This window comes from Hyperolius riggenbachi, chromosome 4 (assembly GCF_040937935.1).
Source record: "Hyperolius riggenbachi isolate aHypRig1 chromosome 4, aHypRig1.pri, whole genome shotgun sequence".
In the NCBI taxonomy this organism is placed as follows: Eukaryota; Metazoa; Chordata; class Amphibia; order Anura; family Hyperoliidae; genus Hyperolius; species Hyperolius riggenbachi.
The window spans coordinates 280,843,749-280,865,399 of record NC_090649.1 but is presented as its reverse complement, the minus strand read 5'-3'; the positions used below and the strand labels follow the sequence as shown (position 1 = coordinate 280,865,399).

The 21,651-nt window shown below is 45.2% G+C and overlaps 1 long non-coding RNA gene across 1 annotated transcript in view; it reads right to left on the bottom strand.

Moving 5' to 3' along the window:
* Positions 1-5,257: 5,257 nt before the first annotated feature.
* The window catches only part of LOC137503815 (uncharacterized), an 89,587-nt gene continuing 73,193 nt past the window's right edge, over positions 5,258-21,651 (bottom strand). The window contains exon 3 of the long non-coding RNA XR_011019344.1: positions 5,258-5,327. This is a non-coding gene — a long non-coding RNA (uncharacterized lncRNA). The remainder of the gene's footprint in view (positions 5,328-21,651) is intronic.

Sequence of the window (21,651 nt, the reverse complement as noted above, 5' to 3'; positions counted from 1 at the left end):
CTACCTGCTGCCACACTCACACTACTCCTCCATTCCTCCTGCTGCTGCTGTCTGTCTGTGTTTCCCACTGCCAGGGTACACAGAATTACCTTCTGCTGCCACACTGCCACCAGCTATTACGTCAAACAATAGCTGCTCACATAATTACTCCTCCATTCCTCCTCCTGCTGCTGCTGCTGTCTGTCTGTGTTTCCCACCGCCAGGGTACACAGATTTACCTTCTGCTGCCACTCTGCCACCAGCTATTACGTCAAACAATAGCTATATATCTGTGTAATTGGTTGTAAAACCAAAACTACAAAACCATTACAAAAAAAGGTTTAATTTTTCTGAGGTGCCCGGGTTGAAAACTGTGTTGTCCCAGTTGTGTATTGGACACAATGTGGGCTGCACGACCGCTGTCTGGGACCTCCTGTTGTGTTTATTTACAGCCCTGGTATCACCGCTAGGTACCAGGGCTATTATGTCACGCTGCCTACCTGCTGCCACACTCACACTACTCCTCCATTCCTCCTGCTGCTGCTGTCTGTCTGTGTTTCCCACTGCCAGGGTACACAGAATTACCTTCTGCTGCCACACTGCCACCAGCTATTACGTCAAACAATAGCTGCTCACATAATTACTCCTCCATTCCTCCTCCTGCTGCTGCTGCTGTCTGTCTGTGTTTCCCACCGCCAGGGTACACAGATTTACCTTCTGCTGCCACTCTGCCACCAGCTATTACGTCAAACAATAGCTATATATCTGTGTAATTGGTTGTAAAACCAAAACTACAAAACCATTACAAAAAAAGGTTTAATTTTTCTGAGGTGCCCGGGTTGAAAACTGTGTTGTCCCAGTTGTGTATTGGACACAATGTGGGCTGCACGACCGCTGTCTGGGACCTCCTGTTGTGTTTATTTACAGCCCTGGTATCACCGCTAGGTACCAGGGCTATTATGTCACGCTGCCTACCTGCTGCCACACTCACACTACTCCTCCATTCCTCCTGCTGCTGCTGTCTGTCTGTGTTTCCCACTGCCAGGGTACACAGAATTACCTTCTGCTGCCACACTGCCACCAGCTATTACGTCAAACAATAGCTGCTCACATAATTACTCCTCCATTCCTCCTCCTGCTGCTGCTGCTGTCTGTCTGTGTTTCCCACCGCCAGGGTACACAGATTTACCTTCTGCTGCCACTCTGCCACCAGCTATTACGTCAAAAAATAGCTATATATCTGTGTAATTGGTTGTAAAACCAAAACTACGAAACCATTACAAAAAAAGTTTTAATTTTTCTGAGGTGCCCGGGTTGAAAACTGTGTTGTCCCAGTTGTGTATTGGACACAATGTGGGCTGCACGACCGCTGTCTGGGACCTCCTGTTGTGTTTATTTACAGCCCTGGTATCACCGCTAGGTACCAGGGCTATTATGTCACGCTGCCTGCCTCATTGACTGCATGCTGCCACACACTCATCCTCCTCCTCCTGCTGCTGAATTTACCTCCTGCTGTCTGTGTGTTTCCACTGCCAGGGAGCACATACAATGGCGCTTCCAACATGCGTGCGCCACCAGCTATTTGTTGTTACGCTCAAAAATAGCTGCATTTCTTTAAAAAAAAAAAATGAAAAGAGAAATAAGTGAAGAAGAAGACGATATAGAAGAAGATGAAGAAGAAGAAGATGAAGAAGAAGAAGAAGAAGATGAAGAAGATGAAGAAGAAGAAGAAGAAGAAGAAGAAGAAGAAGAAGAAGAAGAAGAAGAAGAAGAAGATGAAGAAGAAGATGAAGATGAAGATGAAGAAGATGAAGAAGATGAAGATGAAGAAGATGAAGAAGATGAAGATGAAGAAGATGAAGAAGAAGATGAAGAAGATGAAGATGAAGAAGATGAAGAAGATGAAGAAGATGAAGATGAAGAAGATGAAGAAGAAGATGAAGAAGATGAAGATGAAGAAGATGAAGAAGATGAAGAAGAAGATGAAGAAGATGAAGATGAAGAAGATGAAGAAGATGAAGAAGAAGATGAAGAAGATGAAGATGAAGAAGATGAAGAAGATGAACAAGAAGATGAAGAAGAAGATGAAGAAGATGAAGATGAAGAAGATGAAGAAGATGAAGAAGAAGATGAAGAAGATGAAGATGAAGAAGATGAAGAAGATGAAGAAGAAGATGAAGAAGATGAAGATGAAGAAGATGAAGAAGATGAAGAAGAAGATGAAGAAGATGAAGATGAAGAAGATGAAGATGAAGAAGATGAAGAAGATGAAGAAGAAGATGAAGAAGATGAAGATGAAGAAGATGAAGAAGATGAAGAAGAAGATGAAGAAGATGAAGATGAAGAAGATGAAGAAGATGAAGAAGAAGATGAAGAAGATGAAGATGAAGAAGATGAAGATGAAGAAGATGAAGATGAAGAAGATGAAGAAGAAGAAGAAGAAGAAGATGAAGAAGAAGAAGATGAAGAAGAAGAAGAAGATATAGAAGAAGAAGAAGAAGATATAGAAGATAAAGAAGAAGAAGAAGAAGAAGAAGTATATACAGTACTGAACAAAATTCTGGACACAACTTCTCTTTTCACCTTTTTTTTTTTTTTAAAGGAACATCCCCACATAATCACTTGCTGTTGTTACTTGGAAAAAAAGATGTTTCTTGCATCATTCACCCTCAAAACAAGTGTTGGGAAGCTATTTAAGGCCAATTCGAATAGTCAGCTCGAATAATGAGCTCGAATACCGACTCGAATAGTGAGCTCGAAGTCCGAGGTCGAATCGAATAGTAAAATTTATTCGACTCGAATATTCGACTGACCTCGAATAATTTACTATTCGAATTCGACCAAACTCGAATTTTAAAAAGGGGTATTTGAGCACCACTAGCCCGTACATAGGTAGGCAGGTTGGTGTTTGTGAAGGGCATAGCAAAGGTGCATGCATTCATATGGCTGAGCGTGTCAGTGGTTAAGAGGGGAAATTTAAGGACTTCAAGGAACAGCCCATCCTTGCTTCCAGTTCTCACTAGAACATGTAATATAAACTGTGCCTCACTGCTCCTCCTATTACATGCAGCTTTTCCAACCATGTATTATCGTCTGCTGTCATTGCCAACCTCGCCTGTCCAAACTTCACATGATTATGCAAAGTGATCTTTACATAGTCTGCCACCTGTCTCAATTTCTACCTGAAATGTCAACCTCATCTGGGCTGCACCTTCCTTCGACCTCCTGCTTATTCTTTGACTATGCCTTGCATGTTTCCTGCCCCGAAGCTCAAACATCTTACCTGTTACCTGCTTTCTCCTACTCCAATGCAAATGACTCCACTGCTGGCTCATGTTGTCCCTGATCATATCTGTTACACTGTAAGTCTGTACAAAATCAATCAATGGACTCTCAACTTATTGCTGCAACACTTGGCTTCTGACTGCTGGCAAGTTAAGACACCTCTTGCTGTTTCTTGCTTGGCCTGGGGCTTCCTGGATTTTCCTCTTCATCAACCTGAGTGCAGTATGAAGAGACATGTGGGGGGTAGAGCTTCACTTATCTTCTCTCAGTGCTGGACACAGACAGAGACACCAGGGAGGTGTAGGAGGACAGAGCCCAGCAGCATGTGTGTCACACATGTGTGCCACCTGTTGCCGGGTCCAATACTTACTCAGGCCCCATTCTAAAGTCCCCCCTGTGATGATCTGGCAGCGGCTCTGATTGTGGTATTTTAAATGTGCAGCTGGAAAGCTATTTGTGGCCAGTGATGTATAGGGAATGTGTGCTGAAGTGCATCGGTTCCCTGTTTGTGTTGGTGGTATCACGTTCTGCTGCAATAGCAGCTGCACATGGCTTCAAAAATGACATGGTTCACACGTTTGGCTTTCCGTTGTTGCTTGCATGTTGCTTTGGGTATTCCTAGAAGATATCTCTACTATGCATCATCTCACTTTTGTTAAAAAAAAACAAAAAAAAAACTAGGAAACTGTTAAAATGCCCCTTTGTGGGACCTTAACTAATAGATGTTCATATTACCAAAAAGGTCTCAGCTGCAAAGTATCATTTTGAGGAGTTCAGGTAGAAATATGTGGTTTATCAAAGTGCTGAATATTCATGACACATCATAAAACTAATTATAAACATAAAAGTTGATGTGAATGTTTGACTAATCTGCTTTTATTTGTTTGGAAGAGCTGTAGTAATAGCCTGGTTTGTAAATTAAACATCTGCTGAGTGCTGCTCAGAGGCAGAACAATGAAAACACAAACTATTGTATTATCTTTCAAATAATGCATACTGAGTGTGGATTTTGCTTGGGCCATATAATCTCATCTTCACATTTAACATTCCCTGTAAGATGAATTGCATACTGGGAACCATTTATTATCATGCTTTGATTATTAGTGTTTTTTTCTGCTTCACCCAAACCTTTATTTCCTTTGCTATAAGATATGTTTAATTAACAAAAGTTATCTTAGATGAATAATTATTGAGGTGTAGGCCAGTAACTTGCTGGCCTATGGCCCTTATTACGTTTTCTCCTAGGACAGGGGTCCCCATACTTTTTTGGTCAAGGGCCGGGTCAACATACTTCAGACTTCTTGGGGGCCGGAATATACATGAAATGATGAAGAAAAACATAACATTGAGCCTAGGTATTGTAGACAGCGCCTATTAACATGGGCAGCCCTCATGTCTCCCATTTAATCAGAGCAGATGTTATGCCCCCAACTCAGCAAGTACAAATATTATGCCATCAACACAACATGTGCAGATAGTATGCACTCTACCACAGCATGTGCAGATAGTATGCACTCTACCACTGCATGTGCAGATAGTATGCACTCTACCACTGCATGTGCAAGTAGTATGCCCTCCAACGTAGCATGTGCAGCTATTATTCCACCAATACAGTGCAGATATCGTGACCCTAGCATAGAAAGTGATATGTGAGCCATAACGTCACCCAGTGGCCTACAAAATCCTGCAGCACAACCCAGAAGCCAGCGAATGACTGCTTTCTGGCTTCCATGTGGAAGGTTGGTGCCAGAACTGCTATTCTATATGTGGGCCACCAATATTTAAATACGAAGCAGACCGCATCTATAAGTAATACATTTTGAGTGTGGGGGGCGGGTAAAAAAGCTTTAGGGGCCGCACTCGGCCCGCGGGCCTTAGTTTGAGGACCACTGTCCTAGGAGATATTTTTTCATTTTCCTTATAAAATAACTTGTTACCACTTTCCAGTTGAAAAAGTATCAAAAAGTAGGTTAAAAAGTAATACCAAATGTACTTAGTGTGTTGTTTTTTTTGCTTCCAGGTGGCTTAAAAGGCATTTTATTGACAAGGTGTGAAAACATCCCCTAGGAGAAAACGCAAGAGAAAAAGTTAATTGAATAGTGGCCAATTTGTTTTTGCAAGTTAGCAGTTCCCACTAATAAGTTAGCTACCCATTACTATATAGTTAAAACATTAACAAATATAATGAATGGTTCTTTTATAACATTAGTGATCATTTTAATTAACTGCGCCATCATTTTTGACTTTTCAAGAGGGCGTTGCTTAAAAAAACTTAAGGGGGAAATTACTAAGTGTTAAGGGACTAGGAATTAAATAAAAATCATTTTTGTACATTATTTTTTTAATGAATTTTAGCATGAAATCTATTACTAATCAATAAAACAGCTGATGCTGCCATTGCATGATCCCCAGAGCCCCATATTATTAACACAGCGAAGTTCTCTTATACTCAGCATATCCAGCTGGCATGCCCCTTCCTTTGTGTTCTCTTATACTCAGTTTATCCAGCTGGCATGCCCCTTCCTGTACACTGGTACCAGGTCACTTAAGACCTATTTCCGCTAATTCTGCATCAGTTCTGCATCAGTTTTTCTGCATCCAGATTTCTGCATGTGGCTATTTAGGGCCTGTTTCCACTACACATGGATTCTGGATGCAGAAAAACTGACTCCAATGAATGCCTATGGGCCTATTTTCAGTAAACACAATTTTTCTGATGCAGATTTTTGCATCATACATCCATTTCCCATACAATTAAAACGTTAGTGGAAACAGGCCCATAGGCATTCATTGGAGTCTGTTTTTCTGCATCCAGAATCTGATGCAGAAATCTCCAACATGCCATCCATAATTTTTCTGTATGATAAAAAACGCATGTAGTGGAAACAGGCCCTATGAGTTTGATTTAGCAGTACAGAAAGGGGGGGGGGGGCACCAGCTGGAGAGATAAGTGTGAGTGCTGTGCTATTACTCTGCTTTGGTCCGCAGGGAGCAGCATGAGCAGGGACACACATTACAGGCTCTAGCCCTCCCACCTTGCTTCTACCCGCAAAAAAAAGTTCTTCCAATCAGTAATTTTGGTTAATTCCTGTTACATATTGATTACAATTATTTGAGCCATGCAGCATATTGGGTAACAATCTACTGTAGATTTGAGCACAGTTATCAAATCTGCTGGGAACATCTCATAGTGTATGTATGTGTCCCTTAAAGCCTGAAAATTCATCTGAAGTGATTAATATCTTGACTGACAGATCCAAAGATAATACAGTCACTTTAAAAGACTTCCGAGGCCAAAATGAAGAAAATTACACTATACCTTTTTATTAGCAGAATCCACGGAGGGTGTCCTGCACGTCCCCCGCTCTGTTCTGCCGTCAATGCAGGCCTTTCCGTTCCCCCAGGGCATGGCCCGACCCCACCGAACGGGTCGCATCGATTCCACCTCGAAGATGGCCGCCGCCTTGATCCGCGGCTGCGCAGTACACTTTGCCGCAAGTGTGACTGCGCAGTGATGTGAGTGCGCCCGACGTACGCTTGGGGAGCATGCCGGGACCGACTACGCGGCGGGAGGCGGGCTAAAGGCTTCACAGCCGCACTCACGCCAAAGCGTACTGCGCAGCTACAGATCGAGGCTGCGGCCATCTTACAGGTGAAATCGATGTGACCCGTTCGGTGGGGTCGGGCCATGCCCTGGGGGAACGGAAAGGCCTGCATTGACGACGGAATGGAGCGGGGGACGTGCAGGACGTCCTCCGTGGATTCTGCTAATAAAAAGGTACAGTGTAATTTTCTTCATTGTGGCCTCGGTAGTCCTTTAAAGCTGACCCGAACTCTTGCATAGCACACAATTAAAAGTATTTATTCCACATATAAATGCTGTAGAAATAACTGCACTGAGCTGTGATTATTTCGTAAACTACATCAGAGTGTAATTATCCATAGGAGTCCCTTATCAGTAGTTGTGACTCACAGTGCTGCCAGCTCTGCTGCCTGGATAGGAAAACACAAATGTTTTAACCCTTTCTGTGCTCCCTGTAAGTAATGAAGAATTTTAGTTCCCTAATGGTTATCATGCTATGCCTAATCTTTTAGAGCAGAGAGTTAGTTCTGAGTTTCGGTCCACTTTTATGAAAAAATAAACAACTATGCTAAGAAAGAACTTGATTATTTTTGTCGGCACAATAAGTTGTAGAAAACCTTCTGGTAAGTCATTTAAAACTGAGGACAAGACACTTTCTTTTCAGGAACAGAAATAGCATATTTGTGTGATCTTTCAAGGCAGCAGGCTAAAGAAAACATGCGTTTGAAAATATACTGCAATAGCGGGTAGAACTTGCAAACCATGCTTGTCCCAATGTCAAGAACAGGTTATGTATTTACATTTTTTGTATCGATTATGCCTACATATTTTCTCTTGTAGCAAAACTAATCACTAAATCTTAAGTGCTTTGATACTACTTAATTAATGCTACAATTACTAAAATTACCCTGATCATCTCTACTTTAAAATAGTACACATGCAGAAGTCAAGTTTTTTTTTTTTTTTTTAAATTAAAGACCCAGCTTTAATAGTTGACTTTTAGAGACATTCATCACCCATTAAGGGTTTTTGTGTTTCAGTTTGTAACAGTCTTTTATTGAAGATGTTTACTTAATTCGTTCTTCCAAGACATCCCTTTTCTCCTTTGCTTCGTTTTTGGCTTGGTGTAACCAACAGAGCTCAGAGAGCGTACTGTTTATTATTATTTAATTCACCCATGCAGAGTTAATGTCTTTTTCATTTATTTTTTTTTTAAATTGGCTTTTATACATTTTGTATAGAACATATATGGTATAATATACAAAAAAAAATAATAAAGAGAAATGAGAATTAGTCAAAAGAGAAACGGAATTGCACTAAAGGAATAAGAGATTTGCCCAAATTGTATAAATTATACACCATTGCTAGTCCAGTCTTACAGAGAGAACTCATCAATAAACCATCGGACTACAAGGCTACAAGACTGCAATTGTCTGTGACATCAATACATCTAACTAATTCATCAATATATATTTTGTTAGAACACTGGAATCTATATTCAAAGTTGGGACCCCAGGCCACAGCATACCTTAACACCACATCTAACATAACACTAGTTATACGCTCATTTTGCATGATAAAAGTAATTTTACCAACAAAGATAGTTATTGACTAATCTGTTTTTCTTCAAGGTTTAGAGATGCACCATTATCCTACAGTCAACATAAAATGGCAAAAATGTGTATAATGTTTTAAGGAAGGGCCATTCCAAATGATTATACAGTTATATCTAAAGGTAAATTGATAAATTAAGTTTTATGAAGCCTTTAAGCAAACTTGAACTGAAAATAAATGTATGAGATTGGTAATTGTATGTGTAGCATTAATGATACAAAATAATGTTTGCCCTAATACCTTAGAAAACAAAATTAGGGTTACCAGTTATTCAAGGCCAGACAGCTAGCAACAAGCAGAGATGGCCTGAACGGTTCGCCGGTGAACTTCCGGGGTTCGCGATCGCGGAGAACCGCAAACTTTTCCGGCAGTTCAGTTTGCCCCATAGTGCATCATGAGGGTCAACTTTGACCCTGTACATCACAGTCAGCAGGCACATTGTAGCCAATCAGGCTACACTCCCTCCTTGAGCCACACCCCCGCCTTATAAAAGGCAGGCAGCGTCAGGCTTTTCCCTCACTCGTGTGCCTGCATTAATTAGAGAAGGGAGAGCTGTTGTACAGAGACCTATAGGGAAAGCTTAGTTAGGCTCTTGTAGGCTTCTTAGCTTGCTCCTTTCTGATTCTTATTGCTAAAAAGCACCCCTCAACAGCTCTTTTGAAAGCTAATCTTGTTTTTGTGATCTATTTTTTTTTGTGTGTGGCCCACTTGCATTATATACAGCCCTGTCAGTCAGTCACAGCTGGCCTTTGGCCCCTTGGTGGTATAATTACTGCTGTGCCAGGTGCACATTATAATACCCATCACTGCAAATACCTTACCTAATACCTGTTATTAACTTCAGTGCACCCACATGAGCGCATGCAGTGTCACTGTGCCTGTCCGGTACCTGTGTGTGTGTGACAGGTGCACATTGTAATACCCATCATTGCACCTGTGTGTGTGTGTGACAGGTGCACATTGTAATACCCATCATTGCATCACCCACCTACCTATGTGAGCACACGCAGTGTCACTGTGCCTATCCGGTACCTGGCTGTGTGTGACAGGTGCACATTGTAATACCCATCACTGCGTATACCTACCTGTTGTTCACAATGCACCCACCTACCTACGTGAGTGCACGCAGTGTCACTGTGCCTGTCTGGTGCCTGTCTGTGTGTGACAGGTGCACATTGTAATACCCATCACTGCATATACCTACCTGTTGTTCACAGTGCACCCACCTACCTATGTGAGTGCACACAGTGTGATATACCACTCTGTGCATACCAGTTATCTGCACCTATGTGACTGCACATTGTATTAGTCAAGTCAGTGCATACCTTTAACTTCATCCCCCCCGATATGGACAAAACGGACAAAACAGGTAGAGGCAGAGGTAGAGGCAGACCCAGAGGAAGGCCTCCCGGCAGGTCTGTGCGAGGTCGTGCTGATGTGATTTCGTGCAGCCCTGGACCAAAGTACAGTGCTCAGAAGAAGGCACATCCCATCAACTCTCAACATTGTCAGGACGTGGTTGACTGTTTAACACAGAACACCTCATCTTCCGCAGCCACCAGCGCTACTCCAAGTACCACATCCACTACATTTGACAGTTGGCAGGAGTTATTTGGTGAGGAAATCACTGATGCACAGCCATTATTGTTACAACCAGATGAAGGCGCTAAGCAAGTTACACCACCTCTTATGTCTGAGTTACGTGACACTATGGTCGTAACATGTGAGGAGGAGAATGAAGAAGTATCTGCTGTTGGTGCAGTTTTGGAGGTGTCTGAGGCAAGCGAAGCTGGGCAGGATGATTATGATGATGACGATGATACGGATGCCACGTATGTTCCCAATAGAGGAGATGAACAGGGGGACAGTCAGAGAGGAGTAGGAGGAGACGAGTACCTGAAAGAAGCAGGGGGAGCTCGTCGTCAGACACAGCTGGTGGCAGTGTCCGGGGCCATGTATCGACACCTATGGACATCCAGCCAACATGCCCTTCAACGTCAGCTGCTGATGCCACCATAGTGCCATCACCCCAGGGTGGCTCAGCGGTTTGGAAATTTTTTAGTGTGTCTGCCGTAGATCAGAGCAATGCCATCTGTTCTCTCTGCCTTCATTGAGCCGTGGAAAGGCCAACACCCACGTAGGGACAACTGCCTTAAGAAGGCACATGGAGAAAAGGCACACACTGCAATGGAAGAGCACCAGAGGAAAAGCAGCACACAAAAGAAAAGCCACCCTCTTTCTCTTCTTCCTCCTTCAGGTGCCGCATCTTCAGCCGCTTTCTCCCTTGCACCTTCACAGCCATCCTCCTCCACTCCGCCTCTGACCTTGAGCGGTTCCTGCTTCTCTGCCCACAGCAGCCAGGTGTCTGTGAAGGAAATCTTTGAGCGGACGAAGCCAATTTCTGCCAGTCACCACCTTGCCCGGCGTCTGACAGCTGGCTTGGCGGAACTGTTAGCTCGCCAGCTGTTACCATACCAGCTGGTGGACTCTAAGGCCTTCCATAAATTTGTGGCCATTGGGACACCGCAGTGGAAGATGCCAGGCCGCAATTATTTATCTAAAAAGGTGATACCCAAACTGTACCATGAAGTTAAGAGGCAAGTGGTGCCATCTCTGGCACACAGCGTTGGGTCAACGGTCCACCTGACCACGGATGCCTGGTCTGCCAAGCACGGTCAGGGCAGGTACATTACTTACACAGCCCATTGGGTCAACCTGGTGACCGATGGCAAGCAGGGAGTACGTGGCTGTGCAGCATACCAACTTGTGACACCTCCGCGGCTTGCAGGCAGGCCTCCTGCCACCTCCTCTCCTCCTGCTACATCCTCTTCGCTGTCGTCATCCTCCTCCTCCTTGGCTGGGTGGCAGTTCAACTCTACTGGTGCTGCGATCTCCTCTCCAGCTACACAGCCCCAGCTCCCCAGGGCCTATGCTGCGTGCCAGGTACGAAGGTGTCACGCCATTTTAGACATGTCTTGCCTCAAAGCGTAGAGTTACACTGGACCAGCTCTCCTGGCTGCTCTTAACAAACAGGTGGATCAGTGGCTGACCCCGCACCAGCTGGAGATTGGCAATGTGGTGTGTGACAACGGCAGCAATCTCATTTCCACTTTAAAATTGGGAAAGCTGACACATGTACCCTGCAGGGCACATGTACTGAATCTAGTCATTCAAAGAGTTTCGTCAAAGTACCCAGGCTTAGAGGACGTCCTGAAGCAGGCCAGGAAGTTGTGTGGGAATTTCAGGCGGTCTTACACGGCCATGGCACGCTTTGCGGACATTCAGCGGAGAAACAAGTTGCCAGTGAGACGCCTGATTTGCAATGGCTCGACTCACTGGAATTCGTCCCTCCTTATGTTCTCTCGCCTGCTAGAACAGGAGAAAGCCGTCACCCAGTACCTATACAACTACAGTAGAAGGACACAGTCTGAGGAGATAGGGATGTTCTGGCCCAACAACTGGACACTCATGCGAAATGCATGCAGGCTCACGCGGCCCTTTGAGGAGGTGACCAACCTGGTGAGTCGCAGTGAAGGCACCATCAGCGACTTGATCCCGTATGCTTACTTCCTGGAGCGTACCATTTGTAGAGTGGTGGATCAAGCTGTGGAGGAGCGTGAAGAGGAACAGTTATGGGAGGAAGCATTGTGGGATCAATTCTCATCAGAACCAGATGATTCCTCAACACCTGCAGCAGCATAGAGGGGGGAGGAGGAAGAGGAGGAAGAGTCATGTGGGGAAGAGTAGTCAGACTTGGCTGATGAGGAAGGTGCCTCTTTGGAGGAGGAGAAGGCGGCGGCAGAAGAACAACCGCAGCAGGCATCACAGGGGCTTGTGCTGATCAACCTTCCCGTGGTATTGTTTGTGGCTGGGGGAGGAGGAGGACTTACCTGACGTCACTGAGGAAGAGCAAGAGGAGATGGATAGTACGTCTGGATCCAACTTTGTGCAGATGGCGTCTTTCATGCTGTCCAGCCTGTTGAGGGACTCCCGTATAAAAAAAACTCAAGGGGAATGAGCTGTACTGGGTGGCCACGCTACTAGACCCTCGGAATAGGCACAAAGTGGCGGACATGTTACCAACTCACCTGAAGGCAGAAAGGATGCAGCACTTGCAGAGCAAGCTGGCAACTATGCTTTACAATGTGTTTAAGGGTTATGTCACAGCACAACGCAATAAAGGTACCACTGCCAGTAATCCTTCTCCCATGTCCACACAGGCAAGGACAGGACACTCCAGCGATCTCATGGTGATGTCGGACATGCGGAAATTCTTTAGTCAAACGCCTCGCCTTAGCCCTTCCAGATCCACCCTCCACCAACGCCTGGACTGGCAAGTAGCCGACTACATGGCCTTAAGTGTGGATGTAGACACTGTGAGTAGCGATGAACTCTTGGACTACTGGGTGCGCAGGCTTGACCTGTGGCCAGAGCTGTCCCAATTTGCCATCCAACTTCTGTCTTTCCCTGCCTCAAGCGTCCTGTCAGAAAGGACCTTCAGCGCAGCTGGAGGCATTGTCACTGAGAAGAGAAGTCGCCTAAGTCACAAAAGTGTTCAGTACCTCACCTTTATCAAAATGAATGAGGACTGGATCCTGGAGGGCTACTGCCCGCCCCAAGACTAAGTCAGTCCCCACACACAGCATCTCTGCCTGCACGCCGTGTGACTGCCTGCCCCAAGACTAAGTCGCTCCCCACACAGCACCTCTGCCCGCAGGCCGCTTGACTGCCTTCTCCGCCACCACCAACAGGGTCCAGGACTCCAGGTGGATTCCTGAATTTTTAAGGTCCATGTGCACCAGGGTCATGCATGATGTTTATGTGCAGTAAAAGGGAAACAGTAACTAAGTGCTGAGGAAGGATGCTGTAACCAGAAAGGATGGTGGAAACATGTATACAGCAGAAGGATGTGTGGTGGGTGCAGCCTGTAGACGGAGACTGTGGGGAAGAGGGACACAGTGGCTGGGGTCCTGATGTGTGGAGGTGTGAGGAAACGCGGAAAAGCCGCCGCAAGGGCTCAGAGTGAGGCGGCTGTTTCCGCGTCTAACATGGTGGCACGACGCGATGAAACCGCCGCAGGCCGCATGGGCAGAGCGGTGGAGTCCGTGTTGGATGCGGCAGATTGTACGCATGGCAAAGCAGATGGCATTGCGGCTGGACGCGTAGAAACTGCCGCTCGCCTAGAGAGCGGGGCGGCGGTCCCCGCGCCTGAATCAGTGGTCACATTGCAAGACATGTCTGGTGTGGCTGGGACTGCTAGTCCACACAGGTTCAGAAGGACGTGCACGCGCTGAGAGGCAGAGCTTATATGACAGCCAGAAAAGGGTCAGCTGACCAGGCGGGTCAGCTGACATTTCCACCACCTGCCATTGGTCCAGCACTTAGGGGAGGCGCCGGAGAGCGCTTTGCTATATATACTGGGTGCTGGTCATTCTCTGGTTGTCTGCCGTTGCGATCACTACGTTGTAGCACTCAGACCTTGTCTGTATCTGTGTTCTAGCATAGTTTCCAAAGGTGTTGACATCAAGGAGCTCACACCTTAGCAATAGGAATATTGAACTGTATTATTTGTTATGACCGTCTGCCTGTCTGACCATTCCTCTGAACTCTGATTCTGTACCTCGCTATTTCTGCTACCCTGTTGACAATCTCTGCTCGTTCCTGGACTCTGTATTGGCCTCCTGATTCTGTACTGTGCTATTCTGATACTCCGTTGCCAAACCCTGTCTGTTTATTGGATTCCGTATCTGCCTCCTGATTCTGTACCTTATCTGTCTGTGTGTTAACGACCTGGCTTGCCGACCCCGAGAACTGGCCTTACTGTTAGAGGCAGTTCACAGACCTGTTAGTGACACCCTCGCCCACGGGTGTCACTTTCGCTCTGTCCTTCCTCCCCTCAGCCTAGCTCCTCCCCCCTGGAGAGTCTAGGCCAGAGGAAGGAACATACTTCTGGAGAAGTACTCAAAGTATACTGTTGCATCTAAACACTCACTTATTCATCAGGTGTCCAGAGGTTAGTAGATATATCTGATTATCGGTGATACTGCAGATCACCAATAATCGGGTATATTCTGTATTCTCGGTGATACTGCAGTTCACCGGTAATCAGACCCTCTCTGTGTTACACCGATCGGTACAGAACGGCAGACCAAAAAATACAAATGGACGCACACACTGATCGTTTGGGCGCACTTGCCACTTCGGTGGACAACATCAATCAAGTGCTGGGTAGTCACAAGACTATGATTGAAGCCTTGTCTGGTTCTTTACAAACCCTCCAGACAGCAGTGAATGAGGTGCGATCCCCTCCTAGCTCTGACATGCGTTTGCCTGTACCTGAGAAATTTTCTGGTCACAGATCAGACTTCCAAAATTTTAGAAGTAGAGTGTTATCTTATTTTGAGTTGAAACCCCGATCTTCAGGAACTGTGGCCCAAAGGGTCACATTCATCAAGACTTTGTTATCAGGCGATTCTCAGACGTGGGCATACAGTTTGCCCACCGGGGATTTGGCCCTCTCTTCAGTGGATGAATTTTTTAAAGCCATGGCAGTAATTTACGATGACCCAGACCTTGCCGCGACCTCAGAGCGGAAGCTCAAGCTCTTGCGTCAAGGCAGGGATCCGGTCGAAGATTACGCAGCTGAATTTAGGAGGTGGTCAGTTTCAGCCAGGTGGGACACCTATGCCCTATTAGATTGCTTTTTATCAGCGTTGTTGGATGAGGTTTCAGATCTCATGTTAAGTCTGCCTGAACCTAAGACACTTGATGAGGCCATTTCATCTGCCATTCGAGTCGATCGCAGACTGCGCTATCAAAAACAGACCCGGGGTAGTAGTCATGTAAGAATGGTGTCCTACGCTGCACCTCCAGTAACTCCACCTCCTCCTGTCTCGCCTCCACCCGAACCAATGCAAATTGGTCGGTCGAAGCTATCCCAAGTGGAGCGAAGACGCAGGATGTCTGAGCGGCTGTGTCTTTACTGCGCAGAGGGGGTCATAGAGTACGTAATTGTCCTAACAAGCCGGGAAACGCTATCGCCTAGGAGTTGTAGGGGGTAGCACCCTAGGCACGCAGATTTTACCCCTAGTAGATAAACGGTTACTTCTTCCCTGTACAGTCACATGGGAAGATAAAACCGAGGTTACTGAGGCTTTTGTTGATTCAGGCTCTGCAGCTAATTTTATGGATTTTGAATTTGCAAAGAAATTGGGTATTCCGTTCACCCCAGTAAAACCACCCATTCAGGTTACGGCAGTAGATGATTCCCCCCTGCAAAGTGATCATCCGCTGTCCCAGACACCAGAGGTGGAAGTCACTAAAGGGGTGTTACATAAAGAGAGACTACAGTTTTTTGTGTTACACATGACCACCTCCACAGTCATCCTTGGCATGCCATGGCTGCACTTACACTCTCCACAGATTAATTGGGCTACCGGTCAGCTAACTAGCTGGTCAACCCACTGTTTTCAGCAGTGTTTAGGGAGAGTGACACTGGGCGAGACCAGGATCCAGTTGGAGGGGGTACCAGTACAATATTCCGAGTATTCTGATGTGTTCTGTCCCAAGGCTGCAGACAAGTTACCTCCACATCGCCCCTTTGATTGTCCCATTGATCTCCGATCAGGTTGTATGCCCCCTAGGGGCCATCTTTACAATTTGTCTGGTCCAGAGAAAGTAGCCATGCAGGAATACATTCGTGAAAATTTAGCCAAAGGGTTAATTCACCCTTCCTGGTCACCTGCTGACGCAGGTTTCTTTTTTGTTAAGAAAAAAGACGGAGGCCTGCGGCCTTGCATTGATTACCAGGACCTGAATAAAATCACAGTAAAGAACCGCTACCCGTTGCCCTTTATGGATGACTTGTTTACACAGATGAGAAAAATACAATGCCCAACATACAAATATCAAAAATATCTTGACCCATAGATGGGAAATCCTACAGCAGGATCCATTCCTACAAGGATGCATCCCAAAAAAACCTATTATGACATACCGCAGAGCCCCCAATCTCCGGAATTTATTAGCACCAAGCAAAATTAGGACAGCAACCAAGACACCACCGTTACCAATAGGCTCCTGTGCTTGCAACAAAACACGCTGCTTAGCCTGCACATTCATAAACAAGACTGATCACCTAATAGCAACAAGTAATGAGAGAATCTTTCCAATCAAAAAACACATAAATTGTGAATCGAGATTGGTGATCTATGTAGCCACATGTCCATGCAAAAAACAATATGTAGGACGCACAAGCCAGCAACTACGAGATAGAATTAGACAACACAGACGGAATATTCTGAATGGGCTGGCCACACACAGTCTATCTAGACATTTTGATCTAGTACATAACAGAAATATTACTGAGGTCTTAAGGGAATCTATCATCTATCCCATCAACTCTAGCTATGGGCTCTGATTATGTAGCAGTGTGTATACACAGATATGTGTATACACATATGCACATCACGGTTTCCATCAGGCCATTATTCATTTACATTAGACAATTAGAGGGAAACCGATTTTTACACACCCACCACCTAGGGCCCAATTTATTAACCTCAACAATTTTTTCGTGTACATACACAACCCCTCAACTTCAACACAATTTTTACACATCCCATTGAGGTTTCTCATATGTCGCTCTCTTTTTAGAATTTTTTATATATATATACATGTTCACATGTGTTTAATAATAATTTTTTATGTAATATATTATATATTTAAGATTTTATATTTCACCATCTGGGTTTATTATTCCCTTTTATTTTTATTATTTATGGTTATCTGAAGCAAAATTAATTAGCTTCTGGTTCTTAATTATTTCAATCATTTGAATACTATTGTTATAACATCATTCTCTATGATTGACATATAGATGACTACATGAACATATATCGCCCTCTGGGAATCAAGGCAGATGAAAACCCACCCTGTTATTCCTAATGTAGAGGCACCTAAGTAAATCTACCCTGTCATTTTGAAGTAATCTAGAATTTGACCACTAGTGGGAGCACAAAGTGCCAGGCGCGATCATAGGTCCCTCTAAATGACAACCTAATGTCCCATCTAGGAAGTACACGAGCAACTATTACAATTTCCATATTCATTTAGTTCTAATAATCATCACTTTATTTCCTCTTATGTAACCATTTGATAGTAACCACAGGTTTGGCTGTTACAATACTATCTCTCCGCTCAACAGCGGACTGCTTTGACCATAAGCAATATGGCGGCACCGGCACTGTGCCCTTAGATGACGCATTTCCGCCCACGGCCAGCAACCAATGGGCTGGCGGCGGACAGCGTCGTTCTCCACGTACTGCAAGCTCCGCCCACCCACACTTGCCGCTCGTATCAGGGAAAGTATATAGTAGCTGGCGTGGCGTCCATCCGCAGCAGAGACGCCACGCTAGTACAGACTACTACCTGGGTAAGAACTGTTTATATTTATCTTTACTACTATTTTATTCCTTATTTCTATCTCACCTATACAATGTGAAAAAACGAGGGGACACTCATACCTAACCCCATATATAATGATATGGGCGGGCAGAGTATAATAGAGTGATGTGCAAATGTTGACCTAACCTTAAGCTCTGTTGATAATGAGTATATTGGTATACATACAGACATTGAGAGATATATATGCATGGTTGCAGGTTTCAGGTTATAACATGATTATGCTGGATAATGTGGATCCCAAAGAGGGTCTCCCCATTGCTTTCCCCCCCCCCCCTTTTTTCCTCCCCCCTCAAATACCGACACAACCCTGCCATTTTCCCCCCCTTCCCCCACCCCTCTCTATCTCTCCTTTTTCAACCTTTCCCCATATCCCCCCCTCCTTCCCCCCTACGCAAACACTTCTGGAGCCCGCTCCCTCACCCCTCCCTTACCTCCTCCTCTTGGGGCCCGCACCCCTGCCCCTCCCTCACCCCCATCCCCTGCTCCCTCACCCAACTAATCATCTCACCTAAGGGACCCCATATACGACCCTATATAAAGATACCTTTTACCATGAGGTATAAACGTTTTGTGTTCTACTATTCAGAGGTCTTCAAGACAGACCAATTCTAGGGCCATTGGCCACTGACAAACCAAGTTTTATATGTATATGTATATGTCTAGATGCAGATTTGATGTACGGACCTTTATTTTTTGGTCCTAAGATGAGCAATCTTCGTATCGTATTTTATTTTTCCTTTCAAGGTTTTATGAGTTCCCTGTGTTTATGTTCCCCTCCCCCCTTCCTGTTTGTTTCAGTTACTCCTGATTGTATGTGTTTTTGCCTGAGGAAGCGGGCTTGGGTCCCATGAAACGCGTTGCAAACTTATTGTTATTATTGGAGTACTAAATTGATTAAATTTATATTGCTAACCATCATAGTGGTCCTTTTTGTTGGAGGTAGGCATGTCCACCACTGCCACTCACAATTTTAATTGGTTTTAATTGGTACATTTTTATTCTATTGGCGCCTCTGTTTTTTCTCATTACGTGATATCCACTCGGTGGATGGGTGTGGACACCCCCCTCTTTTTCCTTCTACGCAGAGAGCGACTTTTTAACCTGAGCGGGGACAGGTTTATCTCCCCGTCTGTGATACTAGTGGTTGCCTGGTCCGGCAACCCACACTTGTGAGTATAACTCACTATTATTAATCATATGATTTTAAACCTACAATAATACACTATTGGGGGCTCTCGGTTTTCCTCTTTTTTTTCTTCTACACTTGTTTACACAGATAACCGACGCTAAAAAATCTTTTCAAAATTGGATTTACGGGGTGCATACAACCTGGTGCGGATCAGAAAGGGCGATGAATGGAAGACGGCCTTTAACACACCCGACGGGCATTACGAGTACTTGGTGATGCCCTTCGGGCTGTGTAACGCCCCGGCCGTCTTTCAGGAACTGATTAATGAAGTATTCAGGGAGGTATTGGGCACTTTCGTGTTGGTTTACCTAGATGATATACTTATTTTTTCCAACAACCTCTCTGAGCACAGGACACATGTCAAGTTTGTATTGGATAAACTAAGACAAAACATGCTTTACGCTAAATTGGAGAAATGCATCTTCGAGGTAACATTTGTCACCTTTTTAGGGTACATAATTTCCACCTCGGGCCTGTCTATAGATCCTGCCAAGGTCTCTGCTGTGTTGGAATGGCCTCAACCAGTGGGGTTAAAATCTCTTCAGAGATTTTTAGGCTTTGCCAATTACTATAGAAGATTCATAAAGGGGTACTCCACTGTCATTGCACCCCTCACCAGTCTCACTGAGAAAGGGGCAGATACTACCCACTGGTATCCAGAGGCTTTGCATGCATTCTCCACTCTGAAAGATTTGTTTTGCTCTGCACCCATCCTGAGACACGTTGACACCTCCTATCCCTTTATTGTTGAGGTGGACGCCTCAGGGGTTGGGGTAGGGGCTGTGCTGTCCCAGCGGTCAGGATTGCAGGGTAGATTGCACCCATGTGCCTATTTTTCTCGTAGGTTCTCTCCGGCAGAGAGAAACTACGATATAGGCAACAGAGAGCTCCTGGCCATCAAATTGGCCTTTGAAGAATGGCGTCATTGGTTGGAAGGAGCAGAACATACGATTACAGTTTACACTGACCACAAAAATTTAGAATATATCGAGGGAGCCAAGAGATTAAGCCCCTGACAGGCTCGATGGTCATTATTTTTCTCGAGATTCAGATTTATAATTACGTACACCCCAGGGAGCAAAAACATTAAGGCAGATGCCCTGTCTAGATGCTTTGAGCCAGAGACAGCACAGCCCTCCCTCCCAGAGACCATTGTCCCACAGAGACTGGTATTAGCTACAACTGAGACTTGGGAAGATTGGACAGAGACTTTAGGTCCTTTTCAGCAGGACATCCCGGAGGGGAAGCCCAAAGGGGTTATGTTTATTCCACTGCCATTTCGCCTTCAGATTTTGCAGATGTTCCATTCACACAGGAATGCAGGACACCCTGGGGCCTCCAGAACACAGGACCTTGTAGCTAGATGCGCTTGGTGGCCGTCTCTGGCAGCCGATTGTAAAGAGTTTGTTAGGGAGTGTGCGGTGTGTGCGAGGAGTAAGCCCTCCCGACTGGCACCTATGGGAAAATTGCAGTCCTTGCCCACCCCGAGTGAACCATGGACTCACTTATCCATGGATTTTGTGGGTGAGCTCCCCAGGTCTGAGGGCATGTCGGTCATTTGGGTGGTAGTCGACCGTTTTAGTAAAATGGCCCATTTTGTGCCCTTGAAAGGACTCCCCTCGGCCCAGGAATTAGCCGATTTGTTCATCATCCACGTTTTCCGATTGCATGGCATTACGGAAAACATCGTGTCAGATAGGGGAGTCCAATTTGTTTCCAGATTTTGGAGGGCATTCTGTCACCAAATGGGCATGGAACTGTCATTTTCGTCGGGCTACCACCCACAGACCAATGGCCAGACGGAAAGAGTCAACCAATCATTGGAACAGTTTTTGAGGTGTTACGTTGCAGAAGCGCAAAATGATTGGGTTAAGTTTTTACCCTTCGCAGAATTTGCGCACAATAATTTGAAAAGTTCCTCTTCTGGATTTTGTCCATTACAGGTAGTGACCGGGAAGTTGCCTAAATTCTCCCCATTGCCAGTTGCCTCCACTCCGTTTCCAGCTCTGGAGGCCTGGCAAAGGTAATTTAAAGATATATGGTGGATTGTGAAAAATAATTTGGAGAAGCCGTTTCAAAGTCAAAAAGGTCAAGCTGACAAGAGACGTTCCTTAGAGTGGAGGTTTTTGCCAGGAGATTTAGTCTGGGTGTCCACACGTCACTTGACCTTGAAACAGCCCTCAGCTAAGTTGGGGCCCAGGTATGTGGGTCCATTCCCAGTAACCAGAAAGATCAACGATGTCACTTATGCCATTGACCTCCCTGCCAGTATGCGCGGCGTAAGATCCTTTCATGTGTCCCTGCTTAAGCCAGCAGTTCATGTAGGTCCCACTCCTCCTCCTCCTGTGATGATAGATGACCAACCTGAGTACGAAGTAGAGAAGATTTTAGACTCCCGCATAGTTCAGAACTCAGTACAATATCTGGTTCATTGGAAAGGGTATGGTGTTGAGGAGAGATCTTGGGTACCTGAATGTCGTATGCATGCTGACAAATTAAGAAGGGAGTTCCACGCATTGCATCCTGAGAAGCCTGG